Source organism: Acomys minous (assembly GCF_964271855.1).
Source record: "Acomys minous genome assembly, chromosome: 4".
In the NCBI taxonomy this organism is placed as follows: Eukaryota; Metazoa; Chordata; class Mammalia; order Rodentia; family Muridae; genus Acomys; species Acomys minous.
Window position 1 is genome coordinate 62,087,960 of NC_140486.1, and position 19,678 is coordinate 62,107,637.

A 19,678-nucleotide genomic window follows, 5' to 3' on the forward strand; every position below is an offset into this window, starting at 1 on the left:
ACTTTGCTCCTTCATCTTCCAAATGGTGAGATCATAGACCACCAAGATCAACATAGTCTTTAGCACCATTTTCTTTTTTTTTTTTTTCTTGTTTTGTAAAAAATCTCAGTAGTAAGGAGCAATTAGATTGGGGATTATTAGCCAAGAAGCCCTAGTTGTAAGTAGTTATGTATGAGAATATCCAAGGATTAGCAATCAAAATATAAAGGGGCTTCACGTGGAGCTGTGAAGAACCCTTATAATAAAAAGTGGGGAGGAGAGGGAGGTGCTATCGGGAGTAAGAAGCAAAACCACAGAGATAGGCAGAGAAACAGAGCAAGCGGAATCATGGGTGTCAAGGAAAGGAGCACTGGGCAAGTGATGAGCCAACTCAGATGTAAGGGGAGGGAGCACTGGGCAAATGATGAGCCAACTCAGATGTAAGGGGAGGGAGCACTGGGCAAGTGATGAGCTAACTCAGATGTAAGGGGAGGGAGCACTGGGGAAATTATGAGCTAACTCAGATGTAAGGGGAGGGAGAACTCGGCAAATGATGAGCTAACTCAGATATAAGGGGAGGGAGCGCTGGGGAAATGATGAGCTAACTCAGATGTAAGGGGAGGGAGCACTAGGCAAATGATGAGCTAACTCAGATGTAAGGGGAGGGAGAACTGGGGAAATGATGAGCTAACTCAGATGTAAGGGGAGGGAGCACTGGGCAAATGATGAGCTAACTCAGATGTAAGGGGAGGGAGCACTGGGGAAATGATGAGCTAACTCAGATGTAAGGGGAGGGAGCACTGGGGAAATGATGAGCTAACTCAGAAATAAGGGGAGGGAGCACTGGGGAAATGATGAGCTAACTCAGAAATAAGGGGAGGGAGCACTGGGGAAATGATGAGCTAGCACAGATATAAATGGAGGGAGCACTAGAGAAATGATGAGCTAACTCAGATGTAAGGGGAGGGAGCACTGGGGAAATGATGAGCTAACTCAGAAATAAGGGGAGGGAGCACTGGGGAAATGATGAGCTAACTCAGATGTAAGGGGAGGGAGAACTGGGGAAATGATGAGCTAACTCAGATATAAGAGGAGGGAGCACTGGGCAAATGATGAGCTAACTGAGATGTAAGGGGAGGGAGCACTGGGGAAATGATGAGCTAACTCAGAAATAAGGGGAGGGAGCACTGGGGAAATGATGAGCTAACTCAGAAATAAGGGGAGGGAGCACTGGGGAAATGATGAGCTAGCACAGATATAAATGGAGGGAGCACTAGAGAAATGATGAGCTAACTCAGATGTAAGGGGAGGGAGAGTTGGAAGAATGATGTGTATTGTGAGTGTGCTAACACTCATCAAAACACTTAGAATTACTTAGGTTAACATAGCATGTAGAACACTGTGCAAGCTGCTGTTTCCACTAAGAAATAATCAATACGGTCTTTAGAGGAAAGGCAACCAAACATGACACTAAGCGGGACACTAATTCTAACAGTGTCATACTGGAAAACAATGACCTGTGAGCCATTGTCACTGAGTCACTTCTATCCTATTTGGTCAAGAACTGGTGTGAGTTAAAGTGAGAGAATTCTGTTTTCTCTAAAAAGTGGCTCCTCAGGTTCATATCCTACCCCTGAGTGGGATGCTGATGGTCCCGGAGACTGATTATGTATGGTCAAGTTTCACCTGAAAGAGGGAATTGTTTTCTTCAGAATTACATGAAAATGCATAAAATTAGAAGAGGCTATTGATAGAGAAGAGAGGTAGAGGATCATTAAAAGAAACAGGAGAAGAATGTGCTAAAGCATGCTTTGCAAATGATATTTGAGAATTATTTTCAAAATTAGACTAAGTCAATATTACCCAAGCTGTGCCTTCCAAAGCAGCCAATATAGTAGACGATTTTAGGTAAATGCATCTAAAAAGAATGCTTTTCTTCCAAAAATTACAGTTTGTGCCTACTATTAAGTTTCTTTCTTTCTTTCTTTCTTTTTAATTATACACATCCTCTAATACAGTGGAACTTCTTATAAGGACAGATTATGCACTGTCTACAAAACTTATCAGCTTGCAATCCTCTCACTGAGCAATTTTCAATATCTCGTGGAACAGTTACTCCCCGAGAAAACAGTCAGGGGAAGGACACAGTACTGTGTGAGGACAGCCAGGAGCAAGCCACTTAAGTCTAATGAATGTTTGTTTGTGCATGCTTCATATGAAATACCCATTTTTAGCATCTGGACTTGAAAAAAATTTATTTATTTTTTTCTCTTTTATTAATTTATTCTTGTTACATATCAGTGGTTATCCCATCCCTTGTATCCTCCCATTCTTCCCTCCCTCCCATTTTCCCCTTATTCCCCTCCCCTATGACTGTTCCTAAGGGGGATTACCTCCCCCTCTATATGTTCATAGGGTATCAAGTCTCTTCTTGGTAACCTGCTGTCCTTCCTCTGAGTGCCACCAGGTCTCCCCCTCCAGGGGACATGGTCAAAGGTGAGGCACCAGAGTATGTGAGAAAGTCATATCCCACTCTCCACTCTACTGTGGAGAGTGTTCTGTCCATTGGCTAGATCTGGGTAGGGGTTTAAGGTTTACCGCCTGTATTGTCCTTGGCTGGTGCCTTAGTTTGAGCGGGACCTCTGAGCCCAAATCTATCTATCATAATGTTCTACTTGTAGGCTTCTAGGACCCTCTGGATCCTTCTACTTTGCCATTCTCCCATGCTTCTCTCATCTAGAGTCCCACTAGAATGTCCTCCCCTCTGTCCCAGTTTCCTGGTAAGTGAAGGCTTTCGTGGGACATGCCCCTTGGGCTAATATGCAGATATAAGTGAGTATATACCATTTGAGTCTTTCTGCTTCTGGGTTAATTCACTCATTATGATCATTTCTAGCTCAATCCATTTATCCACAAATTTCGGGAATTCCTTTAAAAGAAATTGCCAGAACATCAGAATTAAATATCCAAAGTAATCATATATAATGGGAAAAAACTTGAAAAATGACAGCAACTACACTGTCACAACTGGACAGAGCACTGTGACTCATCTCTGAATTAGACATCTTTATCACATGTTCACCTCCCACCCCCAAGGTACAGGGAACAGTGTGGGAGACAGGACAGAAAGACTGTAAGAAACAGGCATAAGGGAGGCCTGATGTGAAACAGTTTTCTGGATATGCCAGGACTGTCACCCTTATGAGCTCCTTGTAGCTGGACTTCCTTGCCTAAGGCCTGGACCAGATCAAGCCGGTCAGTATTCCAGCACGGGTAAGGAAAGTGGTCACGAAGTCCCGCCCACATCGAGGCAGCTATTGACAGATGGTGGGTGCAGGATATAGAGAGCAATTCTTCATCAGGGACATGATTCCTCCTAGTCTTCCCATGCTCTATCGGGTAGCCCCACACTCAGACACATACAGGCAGCAGTAAGTAGACTCAGCAGGTTATACAGAAAGAGAACAAAAGGTTGGGAGGGAGGTATACTGAACAGAGGGCTTGGGAGGAGTCGGAGGGAGGGATTCGGGTGTAGATGTGATAAAAACGCATTGTACATATTTATTAAATTCTCAACAAATAAATAAACATTTAAAATTCATTGCAGACAAGTTCATCATTTTCTGTTTTTTTAATCTTCATGTGCACAAGCAGGGTTTTTTTAAAATGAGATTTTCATTATACAGACATAAAGACATACAAGAACTTGGTAAAGTTATGTCATTTTCATCCTTTCAGCCAATTTTTTAAAAAATGCACAGAATCAAACTAAAGTGAACAAAAGAGAAACTTCGGAGAGAAAATATTATGAAAAAAATCAACATTTAGATGGAAAAGTGGAAAGCTTTTGTGTCATAATTGTTATGACAGAGTTTCAAAGCTGATTTTCATAATAAAAGCCTCCCCTGTTCCATGCCTAGATGATTTCTTTTCTTCCCACTGCCTGCTGCTTTTGTGATAGGTGCTCAACACCAGGAAGAACTCACGTGATACCGAGTTCAGCAGAGCAGAGTGGGAGCTCGACCCGCTGTGCCACGGAAGAGGCCAGGTGTCATTTTGAACTAGAAGGTTTTCCAGCAGAGGAAGGGGCCAGAGTATGGGACATGTGATTATTGAGATCTGGGTAGATGCATAGAAAATGGGCTCCAAAAGCAAAAAAGATTCTCAAGTGGCAAAATGGGACCTAGACTTATATAAAATGATTCTTCACCCTTATAACAAACAACATAAACTGTGTTTGTGTGTGTGTACTGTATATATACATATATATATATATATATGAACTCACATGGATTATATATTACATGTGCATGCATTTATAAGTATACATTATACACAGACACACATACTCATTTCTCTCTGAAAATCCACTTTGTAAATAACTTAAGCACCTGAATAAAATTCTGGCCTGCAGTATGCACATTCAACTCTGTTATGACAATTAACCAGATGTTGGGGAGGCCATCTCATAGAACAAGACACATGGGAGAGTAATTTTCCAGTCTCAGTGACCAGGAAAATGAATTTTTTTTCTAAAAGGACTATCAAAAGTTTTTCTCAGAATTTCAGTTTTTAATTTCAGCTCATACAATAAGAAAATCACGGTCTGAAGGACATAGAAATCTCTAGAATACAAATGGCAAAGTAGAAGCTCAGTACTGGGTTGTGGGTGGGCTCAGTAACTGAGTGTCCACTAGGAAGCTTGGCTGAGTTTTCAGTGGCTCTCCTCAGCAATATCAGAAAAAATAGTTACTGTCCAGGGACATTGTCCTATACTTTTAATATTCTGAGCCCCTTTAAATAATAAACTGCCCTTAATTTGCAACACAGTGGGGGCTAACTTCAATAATCCTTCAGAAGCCTGCTCAGACGAAAGGTCGCTTGTGGCAGAATCAGTAAAAATAAATAAAATAAAGACATCTAAAGGCAAGAATAAGCTCTGACAGAGGAAGCGTTAATCTAAAATTAGCATAGAAAGCTTTGATATGCATGGAGCATGTACTTTACAAATCTGTAGACCACTGTTGGCCATAACTTAGGGCCATCTGATAGGCACTTACAAGAAGTGGTGTTTTCAACATGAGGAAAGACAGATAATAGAGTCTGAGCAAGTCTTAGCAAATAAACAAATGTGTACATGTAAGATTTCTCTCCCCCTCTCTCTTCTCTCTATTTCTTTCTTTCTTTCTTTCTTTTTTTTTTTTTTTTTTTTGGCTTTTACAATAGGATCACTTCTGTAGCCTAGATTGGCTTTGACTCACATATATAGCCAAAGATGAACTTGATCTCCTGATCCCTCTGACTCAATCTCCAGAGTTCTCGATCTGGGTCTTCACCAACACACTCAGCTTGTGCATGTTTATTAAAAGGCAGTGTCCCCTTTAATTTATTCCAGTGGGAGGAGAAGGGGGGGAAAGCAGGCATTCAGATGCACTCAGCCATTACACAGAACATGAATGTTCTCGCTGGAGAAACTCAAGCTCATGTTCTCACAGAGATAAAACAAGGTTATGTTATAACGTAGTGAGAACAGTGAGTCACTGTTTCTATTTGTAAGACTCTGAACAGCTGTGTTTAAGCGACTATCTATTAGTCACTCGTTTCTTTAACAAACACTCCAGCAGCATCAACTACATGCCAGGAACCATGAAATGGACAGACAGCTTCTGTTTCCACAAGGGCCTAGGCCCTGGAGTGGAAAAGGAAAGAACTCAATGTTGGCGAAACAAGAGAAACTCTCAGAGGGGTGTGGATGTTAGGAGAAGCTCCAGACTTCGGCTCTATTCTGCCTCTGTTTCCTTCTTTGTGGCCTTTTAAACATCTCTCTACTGTACCTGCTGCTGCCCATCCCCAGGTTAATAACGGCCTCTTCTCTTTATTGTTCAATAAAACCTAGAACCCATAACAGTAACAACTGCTGTTAATTTAATGCTTGCAACGACCCAGGCCTCATTCTGTATTCATGGTTATAACAAAATTCCACAGACAGGTAGCTTATAAACAACTAAAATTGACTTCTCAATTTTGGAGGCTAGAGACACTTAACATTGCAGTGTCTGTGGATTAGGGGTCTGGAAAAGCCCATTTCCTGGTTCACAGATTATGTCGCCTTGCTATCTAACTTCAGTCAAGCTAAGGTCATCATCCGATCATGCTCTCTAAGGCCACACTAGTTAGGTTTTCAATTCATATATGTGTGTATGTGGGTATAAATATATATATATATTTATTGTATATATATATATATATTGTATATATATGTGTGTGTGTGTTTGTGTGTGTGTATGTGTGTGTGATATACACATTATAAAATATAAACATGACAGAGGGTTGTAAACATTCAAGCCAAGTATCAAGGCAAGATATAGCCCTTAGTATGATACTAAAGAGCTTTCTGTCAGTTTACATGTGGGTATTTTAGCTGTTCTTTTTGGTCAGGTGGATGCTAGGAGCTGAGAATACCACAGTCAGACCAGCCAGGTTGCTGAGGACTGTTGGTCGTGCACAGCAAGGATGCATGTGTGGCAGAGGAGAGAAAACATGGCAGCAGGTTCATCATTGCTGCTGCTGTTGCTCTAGTACCTTTTGGTTGGACATTTTCAGTGCATGGAGTTCACCTCTCTGCAGTTCAGCTCCATCATCAGTTAGTTTGGGACTGCTAGTAATGTGCTTCAGAGTTTTAGTAAGGAGTAAATGAATAAACACACACAAATTGTACTGAACAGCCCTGTGTTTGAGGATACTCTCAGGACATTAATGAAGGCCTAATGATGTAAAAGCCTCAGGTGGACTAAGAAGCTCTGGCCAGGAAAGCTGACATCATTGCTGATAACACCTGTGAACTCTTGGGGGATCCAGAAACCCAGAAAGCTCTCCTCCCTCGCATCCACCATTCTGCAAACACAGAGGAGCTAACTGATGGCCTCCTCCATCCAAACTCTTTTCTGTTCTATAAACCTCAAGTCCTTGTAGTGCATGTCCACAGCCACCACTCCTGAGGAGAGACTGGTGCACTTCACTATTCTGATGAAAGGGCAGTCTGCTTCTGGAGTTGCCTGTCTGCTTGCTTTTACGTCCACGTGGACACCATCTATCCTAATCTAACAGTGCAGGCTAATAATAACTATTTAGTGGGATGCTTAGACAGGAGAAATGTGACTTTCAGGCCAGTGGCTATATAATGAGATCTTGTCTCAAAGTAAATAAGTAAATAAATGGATAGATGGATAAACAAGTCAATAAGTCAACTTATTAGAGGGTTTGACAGATCATCTGTCCGCTATAAATACCTCCAGTGCAATGGTTCTCAACCCTTCTAATGCTGCAATTCTTTAATACAGTTCCTCATTTTGTGCTGACCCCCAACCATAAAATTATTTTTATTGCTGCTTCTTAACTGTAATTTTACTACTGTTATAAATTGCAATGTAAATATTTGTGGTTTCTGATGGTCTTAGGTGACCCCTGTGAAAAAACATCATTTGACTCCAAAGGAGTCATGACCCACAAGTTGGAAACTGCTGCTCTTATGCGTGGAAAACTCATATAATTCCTGTCTGTTTTTGTGCATGAAGAAAACGTGATTTGCTTCTGACACAAAATGGGAGTGGTGATAGGCCCTTCCTCTGATGGCTACATGAAATAAGAGTCGTCCCAGGTAGTGCCTGGTGCACAGGCCTGTCATCCTAGCTTCTCTGGATGCAGAGGCAGGATGACCTAATTGAAGACCACTGAGGTGACAACCAGCTTGGATACCATGAAAAGATATCATCTCAAAATAAAAGTGAACATTGGGCTTGCCATGCAGATCATTGATGGAGTAAGAACAGTATGTAAAAGGCTAGTTATCAAAGAAGAGGAAGAGAAGGAAAACTTAGAGGATGAGAAAGAGAAGGAGGAAGGAGGCAGGGGTGGGGGAAGAAGAAGCCATTTAAGAAACGAATACAAAACAAATTCAAACAGTACCTAGCCACAAATCCGGCTTTACAGAAGTTACTAGAAGAAAAATTCCACCCCAACTGGTCAAACTACAACCAAAAATACATAGGAAATAGGTAACTATACCATTGCAAAATCACAACCTCACAAAATCTTGACTGTTACAAATACCAAAAATGAAGAGACTTACCAATCACTGGTCATTAATATCTCTCAATGTCAATGGTCTCAATTCTCCAATAAAAGACACAGACTAATGGAGTGGTTGCATAAACACGATCCAACATTCTTCTGCATTCAAGAAACACATCTCAACCACAAGGACAGACATTGCCTCAGAGTAAAGGGTTGGGGGAAAATATTCCAAGCAAATGGTCACAAGAAACAAGCTGGGGTAGCCATTCTAATATCTAATAAAATAGATTTTCAACCAAAATTAATCAAAAGAGATGAGGATGGACACTTCGTACTCATCAAAGGTAAAGTCAACCAAGAAGACATCATGATTTTGAACATGTATGCTCCGAATACAAGGGCTCCCACACTTGTAAAAGAGTTATTAACAAAGCTTGCCCCACTTATTGATACCCACACATTAATAGTGGGAGACTTCAATACCCCACTTTCACTCAAGGATAGGTCTTTGATTCAAAAACTAAGCCAGGAAATAACCTCATTAACCAATGTCATGAATCAAATGGATCTAACAGATATCTACAGAACTTTCCACCCAAACACAAAGGAGTATACCTTTTTCTCAGCACCCCATGGAACGTTTTCTAAAATTGATCACATAGTTGATCACGAAGCAAACATCAACAGATACAAGAAAATTGAAATAATACCTTGTATCTTATCAGATCACCATGGTCTAAGGCTGGACTTCAACAACAACAGAAATAACAAAAAGCTTATTAACACGTGGAAACTAAACAACTTTCTACTTAATGACACATGGGTCATGGAAGAAATAAGGGAAGAAATTAAAGACTTCCTGAAATTCAAAGAAAATGATGAAACAATATACCCAAATCTGTGGGACACATTGAAAGCAGTGCTAAGAGGAAAATTCATAGGACTAAGTGCCTTTAAAAAGAAAATGGAATCATCCCACATAAACAACTTAACAACACATCTGGAAGCTCTAGGAAAAAAAAGAAGCAGAAACACCCAAGAGGACTAGATGCCTAGAAATAATCAAACTCAGGGCTGAAATCAATAAATTAGAAACAAAGAGAACAAAGAATCAACAAAACCAAGAGCTGGTTCTTTGAGAAAATTAACAAGATAGACAAACCATTAGCCAATCTAACTAAAAGACAGAGAAACACTATCCAAATTAACAAAATCAGAAATGAAAAGGGAGACATAACAACAGACACTGAAGAAATACAAAGAATGGTAAGAACCTACTTTAAAGGCATTTATGCCAAAAAATTCAAAAATTTAAGGGAAATGGACAAATTTCTCGACTGATTCCATTTGCCAAAATTGAACCAAGACCAGATAAACAAATTAAATAGCCCTATTTCGCCTATAGAAATAGAAGCAACCATTGATAGTCTCCCAACCAAAAAAAGCCCAGGGCCAGATGGCTTCAGCACAGAATTCTACCAGTCCTTCAAAGAGGAGCTAATACTGATACTATTCAAGCTATTCCAAAAGATAGAAATGGACGGAACATTGCCAAATTACTTCTATGAGGCCACAGTCACATTGATACCTAAACCTCACAAAGACCCAACAAAAAAGGAGAATTTCAGACCAATTTCTCTTATGAACATTGAAGCAAAAATACTCAACAAAATACTCGCAAAGTGAATACAACAGCATATCAAAGACATCATCCACCATGACCAGGTAGGATTCATTCCAGGCATGCAGGGATGGTTTAACATACGGAAATCCATCAATGTAATCTATCATATAAACAAACTGTAAGAGAAAAACCACATGACCATCTCTTTAGATGCAGAAAAAGCATTTGACAAAATCCAACACACATTTATGTTTAAAGTTCTGGAGAGATCGGGAATACAAGGCACTTATCTAAACATAATAAAGGCTATTTACAGCAAACCAACAGCCAACATTAAATTAAATGGAGAGATACTCAAGGAAATCCCTCTAAAATCGGGAACCAGACAAGGCTGCCCTCTTTCCCCATATCTCTTCAATATAGTTCTTGAAGTTCTAGCCAGAGCAATAAAACATCAAAAGGAGATCAAGGGGATCCAAATGGGAAAGGAAGAAGTAAAATTATCCCTATTTGCAGATGATATGATAGTGTATATAAGTGACCCCAAAAATTCCACCAGAGAACTCCTACAGCTGATAAACACCTTCAGCAAATTGGCAGGATACAAAATAAACTCAAAAAAGTCAGTAGCTTTCCTATATACAAATGACAAACAGGAAGAGGAAGAAATTAGGAAAACTACTCCCTTCACGATAGCCACAAACAATATAAAATATCTAGGAATAACTCTAACCAAGCAAGTGAAGGACTTATTTGAAAAAAACTTCAAACCTTTGAAGAAAGAGATTGAAGATGACATCAGAAGATGGAGGGATTTACCTTGTTTGTGGATTGGGAGAATCAACATAGTAAAAATGGCCATCTTACCAAAAGCAATTTACAAATTCAATGCAATCCCTATCAAAATACCTACAAGAGCCGGGCGTGGTGGCGCACGCCTTTAATCCCAGCACTTGGGAGGCAGAGGCAGGCGGATCACTGTGAGTTCAAAGCCAGCCTGGTCTACAAAGTGAGTCCAGGACAGCCAAGGCTACACAGAGAGACCCTGTCTCGAAAAACCAAAAAAAAAAAAAAAAAAAAAAAACCAAAAAAAAAAAAAACCAAAAAAAACCAAAATACCTACAAAATATTTTGAAGATATTGAAAGATCAATTCTCAAATTCATATGGAGAAATAAAAAACCCAGAATAGCAAAAACAATCCTATACAATAAAAGATCCTCCGGAGGAATCTCCATACCTGATCTGAAGCTGTACTACAGAGCAACAGTAATTAAAACAGCATGGTACTGGCAAAGCAATAGGCTGGTGGATCAATGGAATCGAATTGAAGACCCAGAGATGAATCCACACACATTTGCTCACTTGATTTTTGACAAAGAAGCCAAATCTACTCAATGGAAAAATGATAGCATCTTCAACAAATGGTGCTGGCCTAACTGGATGTCTACATGTAGAAAAATGCAATTAGACCCTTATTTGTCACCATGCACAAAACTCAAGTCCAAGTGGATTAAAGATCTCAACTTAAAACCAGAGACATTAATTCAGTTAGAGGAAAAAGTGGGGAAGAGCTTGGGACACCTAGGCACAGGAAACAACTTCCTGAACAGTACAGCAACAGCCCAGGCATTAATGTCAACAATTAATAAATGGGACCTCATGAGGCTGAGAAGCTTCTGTAAGGCAGGAGACACTGTCAAGAGAACAAAGCGACAGCCTACAGACTGGGAAAAGATCTTCACCAACCCTACATCTGACAAAGGTCTAATATCCAAAATATATAAAGAACTCAAGAAATTAAACACCACAAAACCAAACAACCCAATTGCAAAATGGGGCTTGGAACTAAACAGAGAATTCTCAACAGAGGAATATCAAATGGCCGAGAAACACTTAAAGAAATGCTCATTCTCGTTAGTCATCAGAGAAATGCAAATCAAAACGACACTGAGATTCCACCTTATGCCCATCAGAATGGCTAAGATCAAAAACTCAAATGACACCACATGTTGGTGAGGATGTGGAGAGAGAGGAACACTCCTTCATTGCTGGTGGGAATGCAAACTAGTACAACCACTTTGGAAAGCTATCTGGCGTTTTCTCAGAAAAATGGGAATAGGGCTTCCTCAAGACTCAGCTATCCCACTCCTTGGAATTTACCCAGAAAATGCCCTAACACACAACAGGGACATATGCTCAACCATGTTCATAGCTGCTTTATACATAATAGCCAGAACATGGAAACAGCCTAAGTGTCCCTCAGTAGAAGAATGGACAAAGAAACTGTGGTACATTTACACTATGGAGTACTACTCAGCTATTAAAAACAAGGAATTCCTGAAATTTGTGGATAAATGGATTGACCTAGAAATTATCATAATGAGTGAGTTCACACAGAAGCAAAAAGAGACAAATGGTATATACTCACTTATATCAAAACACTAGTCCAAGGGATACGTCCCATGAAAAACTTTACTTACCAGGAAAGTGGGTCAGAGGAGAGGACATTCTATTGAGACTTTATGTGAGAGTAGCATGGAAGAATGGAGAAATAGTAGGATCCACAGGGTCCTGGAAACCTACAAGAACTTTATGACAGGTGGATCTGGGTCCTGGGGTCCTCCTCAAACTAAGGCACCAGCCAAGGAGAAATAGGCAGTAAACTTCGAGCCCCTACCAAGACCTAGCCGACGAACATGATATTCTCCACCGTTGAGTGGAGAGTGAGATCTGACTCTCACATGAACTCTGGTGCCCCTTTTCTGACAACGTCCCCTGGATGGGGAGGCCTGGCTGCACTCAGAGGAAGGATAGCAAGTTATCAAGAAGAGACTTGATAATCTTAGAGCATATATAGGGGGAGGCGGTCTCCCTCAATCACAGACATAGGGGAGGGGAGAAGGGGGGAAGTAGGGAGGGAAGAATGGGAGGAAACAGGGGAAGGGCTAACAATCAAGATGTAATATGAACAAATTAATTAAAAAAATGGTTAAAATAAAATAAAATAAAATGTATAGTAAATAACAAAAAAAAAAAAAAAAAAAAAGAAAGAAAGAAAGAAAGAAAAGAAACGAATACCATGCTATTTACTCCCTAGGGGGGATAGCAGCAGCCCTTTAAGAGCTGAGGGTCTCACAGACTCAGAAAAACAAATATCGCATATCTGTTAACATATAAAGAACCTCGATTGAAAGTGTGTGTGTGTGTGTGTGTGTGTGTGTGTGTGTGTGTGTGTGCGCGCGCGCACATATTCATGAAATAGGAAATGACATCATGAAATGTGAGTGAGTAAAAGATCTTTGGGCAGGAAGGAAACAGAGTAAAAACCTGTAATAGAAAAACTGCAAGGAGAACACATCAGCCTAACTCAGAGGCAGAAGGGAACAGCTCCAAGGGAAAAGCTCGCCTGGCTGGCCCCTGCACAGACTGTCAGTTCCCTCCTAAGCCATGAGACTAATGCCTGAGAATGGGAGGCGATAAACCTGCCCTGCTTCAGTGGCCAAACTGGATACACTGGCAGAGAAGGCAAACTCTGGGCAGGCAAGGAAAACTCGGCCGGTTACCTCTTCATCGGGGGACAGACAGTTTGTTGAAAGCCTGTCTGCTTTGGGGGACATGTGCCTCAGTTTAAAGAATACAGGGAAAGAATATAATATGTCAAGGCTTATGGCCAAATCACCAAAGAGAGGGATGATAAACAGCAGGTTTTCAACACTAGGAGGGCAGCAGTTTAAGAAATACCATTTAATAACCTCCCTTTTGTGTGTTTAAAATGTGCCATTACTTGATACATCATGCAACACAAGCCTGCCTACCTGTACTTTATTAAAAGAACATGCAGATACCAGGAGCTGCTCTGAGCTGCCATCCTTTTAGAGCAAGGAGAAGGAGAGAAGGGAAAGAAAGGATGCCTTGCTTCTGCCTCAGTCACCAACACTCGCCACTGCTGCTGTGTAGAGCACTCCACCGTGAACCATCTTTCTTCATATTAAGTCAACCAGCTACAGGCAATCTTGAAATTAGAAGGTACCCTTCCTTTGATTAAACCTAGAACAATTTGTTATGTACAACTCAGTTTAACATTCTCAACAAGAATGAGAGAGAGAGAGAGAGAGAGAGAGAGAGAGAGAGAGACAGAGAGAGAGAGAGAGACAGAGAGAGAGAGAGAGACAGAGAGAGAGAGAGAGAGAGAGAGAGAGAGAGAGAGAGAGAGAGAGAGGAAGGAAGGAAGGAAGGAGGGAAGGAAGGAAAGAAGGAAGGACATATTTTTTAAATACTTGAGACACCCCATTCCCACTGTGCTCTCCACAGTTAGCTCACTCGGTGTGTCACTCTAGGGCTGGGTTTCCAGTCAGAAACCTGTGCTGCCAAGTCCACCTTTCTATTTGACCATACTCTTGAAGATCCAGTTTCTCAACAGCTTTTAGTCTTTGTTTCATAATTCAAACACATACAGCTGCCAAGTTTAGCTTGCTTGAGTTAACATTAATAAACATAAATATTTAGCATACTGTCCAACAAATAACACATGTGTATTAAATTTTATAAGTATAAAATCCATAGTGGTCATTTAGCAAATTCTTGCTTTGAGAATTTTTTCTTATCTCTTTTTCCTCATGAAGGGGCCACTCCAGGTACCCCAGCTGCCATAATTTCATGATCACCTTAAACTGTGAGCCTATGTAACCCCCATTATGTGATGTCTGTCAGGTACTTTGTCTTAGCAACAGAATAGTACCTAATATATTGATCTGAGCACTATTTGTTGTGGTAATTTACCAAATGCCCTAGGATATTTTCCCTCCCTCCCTCCTTCCCTCTCTCCCTGCTTTCCTTTTCTTTCTTCTGTCTATATCTATCTGTCTGTCTATCATCTATCTATCTATCTATCTATCTATCTATCTATCTATCTATCTATCTATCTGTCCAGCCTTAGCCCTCGCTGGCCTAAACTCAAACTCACAGAGATCTTCCAGCCTCTGCTTCCCAAGTGTGATTAAATACTTGTGCAACCACACTCATGTCTTTCCTTTCTTAACACAACAACAATAATGACAACACAGGTTGCATATATCCTTGGCTGGTTTCGAATTCACCTTTTAGCTGGGACTAGCAACTTTCCGGGGTCAGTCAAGATCACAGGTGTGTGCTGCCACACCAAGCTAGTCTGTGATTTCTTAAATCTCATCGTTCTCAAATATGTCTATGGATCTTAATAGAGACGTGATGCTATGTCAACAGGCAACATCTGAACGAGCTATGTGGCTTGGATCTAGAGAGCACAGCCAGAAAGCCTATCAGATGTTTCTAGCTTTGATGTTGGTATGTGATATTATCATGTACAAAGTTCACATTTGGGAACTGTACAACTGAGTAACAAAAACGCCATTTTACTTTTTACGTTGTAAATAAACTTCCTACTTCATATTTGGCTGCGGCAGTAGCTGCGAGTTGAACACCTCCATAAACTCTGTTGCCTTAATGCTGCTTGGTCTCATGGTTTTTCCTGTCACCATTTGAGTTCCTTCACCTGGAGTAATTCTGTCCCACCTCCCAGCTACAATGGACAGACAGTGATGTCCATGCTCAGGGAAAAGTGACCGTAGAGCGGAATTCTCTATGATAACTACACAGTTCACTCTTTCTTGTGCAGGAGAAAGTGACAGGGCCTACCCACCAGAAGAGGGGCCAGGAGGGTAACAGTGAAGGCCTAGCATTATACAGCTGTGGAGCAGAGATCAATGCACTTCTAGAACTCTGCCCCCCAGCAAATCTCTATATCTTGAAATTGGGCCAGACCAAAGTAGCACAACCAGAAAGCTGTACAGCAAATAATCTATTACACACTTACCACACTAAAGACAGTATACAGTTCACTGGAGTAAGGAATTCCATTTGCAAAGAAAATTCAAAACGAAAAAGAAACTTGGACTGCAAACTAACAACAAACCAAGAGTTCAAGTTTAAGAATTTCACCAAGATGAACATTCTCTAAGTTTTAAATTACGCCTTTAAATTCACAGACTGACATTACAATCACTGCAAAAACAGGCATCTAAGTGGTTGCTTTCATTTGGAAGAGGACCACCATGGGATTTGGTACTATGTCACCAATAGCGCCATGATACCATGTCATGTGTTATACCTTTGTTTCTTTACTTCTCCATTTCTCCAGATTGAGTCTGGAACAGTATATACCACATCAGAGATGCTCCTGAGAGCTAAGGGCCTTCCATGAGAAATGTCACTAATAACACGTTCCAAAGTTGGGATCAAGCAGATGCCTTAGCATCCATGTAAAAGACTTGAGCACGAGGGCCAAATATGAAGTGAGCTTGGGGAACCTCGTGGAGGAGGGTAGGAAGGAGCAAGGGGATGAAGGACACCACAAGAAAATCCACATAATCAACCAAGCACGGTTTCTAGGGGCTCAGGGAGCCTGCATGGGTCTGACCTAGGCCTTCTGCAGATACATTAAAGTTGTGTAGTTTGATGTTTTTGTGGGACTCCTAGCAGTGGGATCAGGGGCTGTCCCTGAGTCTTATGTCTGCCTTTGGAATCCTTTTCTTTTACTGGGTTGCCTAGTCCAGCCTAGATATGAGGGGATATCGACTCTTATTGCAATACCTAGTCTTATTGCAACTTGGCATGCTATGTTTGGCTGATATGCCTGGGAGGCCTGCCCTTTTCTGAAGGGAAAGTAAGAGGAGTAGATGGAGTTTCGGGGAAGGAATTAGGAAAGGGAAACTGCAGTGGGAATGCAATATATGAGAGAAGAATAATTAATAAAAATAAGTAAACAACCTTTAAACTCCATGAAAAAGAAATAAAAACACAAAACAAAACAAAAAGCAAATGAACAAAACCCCAAAACATGGTGGCATGTGTGTAATCCCACCCCTGAAGGCAGAGACAAGAGGGTACATGGAACTCTCTGGCCAGCCAGCCCAGCCAAATGGGTGAGCTCTATGTCCTGCGAGAGATCCTGTTTCAAAACTAAGGCACAGAGCAACTGAGCAAGATGTGTGAAGTCAGTGTCTGGCCTCCACAAGGGCTTGTACATACTTGCACCCGTGTACATATTGTACAAACACAATCTACATGGGGGGGGGCAGTGAGGAAAAGGGAAGAGAGAGAGAGAGAGAGAGAGAGAGAGAGAGAGAGAGAGAGAGAGAGAGAGAGAGAGAGAGAGTGCTTTGGAGCTTTCACAGGAAAATAAGCACAGCCTTTCCCAATCTCCAGGATGTTTAACATGGTTCTCCTTTGAATAAGCTTCAGGAAGGAGATGTTCATTATAGGAGGTGTTGCCTAAGAATTTCCAAACTAGAGCAGGCTGAAGCCACAGAGAACTGAAGACCTATAGTAGACTTTAATAATTAAGCACTAAACTGACATATCTTTGTAAACTGCAATTTAATGTGCATGCAACTGCTGCTGAAAACACAATTAGAAAGTTGTTCTTATGGAAACTGTCCTTGAATATTTACAGAATTATCACTAAAGCATTATTCAAATTTTTGGCATTCTGATAGGAGCACCAATAATTTTTTCTTTAAAAATGTTTTATTCAATATTCATAGATGCATGTAATGTGTTTAGATAAAATCCATACCCAATTCCCTTCTCTCCCAGTTCCTACTCTATATTTCCCCACTTTTCCGTTCCAACTACATGTGCGTTCTCTATCTGTTTTTTTTTAAATTTTTAACTTCTTATAATTTATTCAGATTATACTCTGATTGTTATCTCCTTGCTTGTATCTTCCCATTCCCACTGTCTGTCCCTCTTCCATTTTATTCCCCTCCCTGGGGAGGGGGAGGGATCCAAGATGGTGGCACCGATTGTTCACTGCCTCTTTCCTGATTAGCAGGAAAACCAGGACTGCACAGTGACCTAAAGACCAAATGGATAGCTACAAAACACCAGAGCTGCTGATTCCCAGGTGAGAGGGATCCACATTGTGTATGGTATGTGTGGGTCCAACTTCTGGCCACCCAGCTAGCCTATTCCCCTCCCTTATACCTGTGACAGAAGGGGACCTCTTTCCCCACCATATGACCACAGCCTATCAAGTCTCATCCAGATAGCCTGCTTCCCTTTCCTCTGTGTGCCTCTGGGCTTCCCCACTAAGGGGAAGAAAAGATGACATAAGAGTTTGTTTGTCTTTTTCGCTTGCTCTTTATAGCCTCTGAAGAAAGTGTGAGATTGCATGCAGGCTCCTTCCAAGGCATTCGCCGCACAGAAGCTGCCTCTGGACCCTTCCTCTTTATGATTTGATATTCCTCCATTTGCCAATTTATTAAGGTTCAATAATTAAGATACACGTTCAGACTAAGATAATTAAATTATAATATCTTAGGTTGTTTATAGATATTTAGCCAAAAATTATCATTCTTAAAACTAAAAGTAATAATAGAAAATTACAATTTTTGTCATACAATATGAGCAGTCTCAAAGTCACACTGAGTTTTTTTTTAATAATTACAAGACAGTATTCAGCCTACCCCTCTAGCAAAATCACTCTTCCATCAAGTCGCTGTGGCTTCAAGTATAACAGAAGGCTGCATAAGATGGGGAAATATGTAAATGTCATTTAAGTTGGGTAATGTGACAAGGAAAGAGCTGTTAGGGAGCAGAACATGTAGGCACGGCTCTTTTAATACATGCATGTTGCTGTGTAGTGATAGAACTGTGCACGTCCATGTGTCAGGGCATTAGGAGTATCTGCAGGGAACTCGGAGCCTCAAAAGCAGAAGAAAACAAAACCCTTCTAAGAAAAAAGAGTTTAGAGAAAAATGTTTGGTCTTTTTCCTGCTTCTGAACTAGCAGGTTCTATAGGTCTTTTCTTAAACCAGGGTGCTGGTGTATGTCTGTATTCCCAGTAGTCCCAGGATGAAGGGAGGCAGAAGGTTCCCTTTGAGGCTATTCTTAGGCCAGGTATAGTAGCATATACCTTGCTTTTATTCCTAGAACTCAGGAGGCAGAGACAGGTAGATCTGTGAATTCAAAGCTAGCCGGGTATACCTGGCAGTGGGTTCCAGCCTAGCCAGGGCTACACAGTGAGACTCCAAGAAGCAACACCTTAAGGTGATCCTGGGCTACATAGCAAGTTTCAGAACATCCTGGGCTACCTGAGACACATTTCAAAGATTTTTTTTAGTAATAATAAAAACAAGAGCTTAGAATCTGCAGAATCAAACAAAAACAGGATGACTGTGGTGGTTTGAAAAAAAATGGCTCCCACAGGCTTATAGGGAGTGGCACTTTAAAGATGTGTGACCTTGTTGGAGGAAGCCACTGGGGGTGGGCTCTGAGGTATTAGATGCTCAAACCAGGCCCAGTGTGGCACCCTTCTCCTGCTTGCTGATCCAGATGTAACTAACTCTCAGCTACTTATCACCATGTCCAACTGCATGCCACCATGGTTTCCACCATTACAACAATGGATTAAACCTCTGCACTATAAGCCAGTCCCAATTAAATGCTTTCTTTTGTAAGACTTGCAGTGGTTATGGTGTCTCTTCCCAGCAATAGGAACCCCAAAACAACGACTAAAACACATTCATACAAGTAAGATGTACAAACTACCCACAGTGCTCAGCTGACCACGAACACCATGATCTGTGGCAGAAAGGAAGTAAGACATGAGTAACCAGTGACCTCACATGACCCTCACACCATTATTATGCGTCACTTACTGAAAAAGTATACTAGGGACAGTAAGAGACATTATGAGCTAGAACCCCGCCCCTCCTTCATTCACTTTCAGTGGACATCAGCTTCAGTGAGCTTGCTCTTAACTTAAGACAGTTATAGATTTTACCTAAACTTGTTCTAAAAGAATGGACCAGAGACTGAAAAAGGTTCCCATCTTCCGAGAATAAAGCTGACCCAAGATTACATTAATAAACCATTGAAATAAACAGAGGTAAGTCCTTTTGAGCCCACTGTATGCCATATAGGTAGAAACCAGTAAAGAGACAGTCAGAGAAAAGCGAAG

General features: G+C 41.0%; 1 protein-coding gene across 2 annotated transcripts in view; it reads right to left on the minus strand.

Annotated features, from left to right (window-relative positions):
* Window positions 1–19,678, minus strand: part of ASXL3 (ASXL transcriptional regulator 3) — a 182,225-nt gene that overhangs the window by 26,898 nt on the left and 135,649 nt on the right. The window lies entirely within an intron of this gene.